Raw genomic sequence first — 2,814 nt, 5'->3', positions numbered from 1 at the left:
CATCTTAATGACTATTGATACCAATCTTAAGTTTGGGATGGAAACATGAGATACCGTTTTGATATTTTTAAAACTTTGATATACCAAAGTTTATAAGGAGCAAAAGTTCGTATACCATTCAGACGAATTTCTCTATTGTTGGAGATTGATGTATCTTGGCAACACTATTCATTGTGATAGACCCAAATAATTCTTCACCCTTCCTTTACTTCATTTATCATTTATGTGTCAATTACTGATCAGCTAGCTCATTACTTAAGTTCGAATCCTACATTGAAAAGATTCATGAACTTCTTCAGTACATGTGCACTTTCTAATGAGATGGTTTAGGTTGTAGACATCCTCACCAAAGGTTTGCATGAGGGACTGTGGACAGTGACGTAGCCAAAAATCTCACTTAGAAGTGTCAAACTTTATTGACTAAGAAATTAAATTTATTTTCAATCATTCTCTAGCAATGACATAATTTTGTTTTAAAAAGTAATACAAACTAGTTTTTTTTTTTAAGAGGAAGGACGTACGACCTTGTATTCAGTAAAGAAAAAAATTACACAGACACGACTTACCCCGGAAGGGTCACGTAAGAATTAAGTCATGTCGGCTATCCTAGAATAACCTAATGCAATCACCAATTGATGAAGCACACTAGAACAAAGAACAACATGAATCCAAAACTTGCTAGCAAACTAACTTATTGGCTTGGATCCACAATGACAGATTAAGAACCTAAAAAAACTAGATTAAAAACTCTAAATAGACCAGGCCCAACCTAAGTTAGGCACAATCCCATAGCCAGCACCATGGAAGCAAAAGAGGACCAGCATCACCATCGACAACCTTCATGCCCGGTCGACTTCGCTGCTGCCGGCATCACTGCCCCGCACCAGAGGAGAGAAAGAAGGGAGGAACCCTTCCGCCATCAAATGGAACGAACCCAATGCTCCCAGACGACTGCCGCCGATCTACTTCCTCTTCTTCTTCTCTACAATCCCGACATGCCCGACCTCAATCACCATCGCACAAGTCGAAGAGAAAACTAGAACACTGGTCACATGCCCAACCACGGGGAATGGCAAGACCCCGTCCAACGACGACGTTGAAGCACACCGCCGGATAGGGAGAAGATCTCTCTGTTGTCGCTCTCTCTCGCTAGGGTTAGAGAGGAGGCGGTTATAGATAGATTGATTATTGTGTAATAAAAGTAACACAAATTAATTTTAACTATTTGTTATATATAAATTTAAAATGAACATTGTTCCTGAAAAGACCAGTAAATAATCATCTAAAATAAACTTTGAAATTTCATATTACGCACGATTAATATTGAAAAGATTGTGTTGCTTTTTCTTTAGTGTTAATGCATGACAAACATTAATGTGTTGTTTCCATTTAGCTTATTTAGTAAAAAAAAAAAATCGTAAATAGAAATTAAAGCATTAAAGTACATATTAGTATGGTAAGAAACCCTTGACACGATTTGTATTAATTTAGATTAAGTATTTCAATAGTATAAATTTTTATTTCATTCCATTGATTTTTTTATAGAGGAAGGACGTTAGGCCTTGTATTCAATAAAGGAGGAAAATTACATACACATGACTTACCCTGGAGGGGTCACGTAAGAATCAAGCCATGAGACTACCCTAGAGTAATCAAATATAATCACCTATCACAGTTCGAAAATAAACCAAACAAAAACTAAACGAAATAAAAACAGAAGCAAAACTAATGCTAGCAAACTAGCTTATTAGAGAATGAGAGCTCTAGGACTGCCCTACGCAGAGGGAGTGCCCCTAAAGTCCGCAGTTGCAGTCGCAGAACCTACACATGAGACAGCAGAAGAAAGATTGGGCCTAGACCCAAGCCCAAAGGCCCCCGGTCCAAGACCAATCTGTTTCCACCGTCGGCCTCTTCCAACCTATGACCACCGTCTACGGCAGCCATCCACCATCTGACAGCCACCCACCAGCCTCCGATAGTCATCCATGAACTATCGTCGACACCTTGAGTCCGGCCAACGTCACTACTGGAACCTTCGCCACGAAACTCAGAGACCGAGACAGCAGATCCCAATCCCCAAGTACTTCCAACGGCGAAACCCTAGCATTCCCTGAACCTAGACCGGCAGTCTGATCTGGTAGTGTCACCATGAAAGCCACCTCCCCAAGATTTGAAGAAGTCTTGCAGCCAATAGATCCACGCCCATCACTGAGATGTCCGTGGAACAGAGAAGATCCCGGTGTCGAGATCATGGCTCCGCCATCATAACTGGCCTTGAGCACCTGCGCACCACCAGAGGAGATGCCACGCCACCACCAACCATTGTTACCAATACCCAATGGGACGAACACAACAACCAGAAGACAAACACCTCTCAAAGCGAGAAGATGCCAACGTCTACCGCTAGTACCACCGCCATTCGAATCCAGAAAGGAGAGCAAATCTCCCATCCAGATCCACCGAAATAAGCTACTGCAAACAAACCCTAAGGGAGAGACCAGAGAGACCATCTATTTTTCTCATTCCATTGGTGTTGAAGAATATTTATAATTAATTAAGGGTTTCTCAAAAAAGAAGGTCAATTTATGACTCATATTAACATCCAATCTTCATTCAGGCTAATTAAGATTTTTTAAAACTTGAGAAAGGGTTCGATTGAACCCTCTCGCCCCTAGCTAGCTATGCCACTGACTATGGACTAGGGCGGTGACTTGAAATAACAAGTGAATGAGCAATGAATCAACAATGAATAAGGCTAGTAACTATATATATATATATATATATATATATATATATATATATATATATATATAG

The sequence above is a fragment of the Fragaria vesca genome, linkage group LG7 (assembly GCF_000184155.1).
Source record: "Fragaria vesca subsp. vesca linkage group LG7, FraVesHawaii_1.0, whole genome shotgun sequence".
Taxonomy (NCBI): Eukaryota; Viridiplantae; Streptophyta; class Magnoliopsida; order Rosales; family Rosaceae; genus Fragaria; species Fragaria vesca.
The sequence above is the reverse complement of the archived record's forward strand: the minus strand, read 5'-3'. Positions refer to the sequence as shown.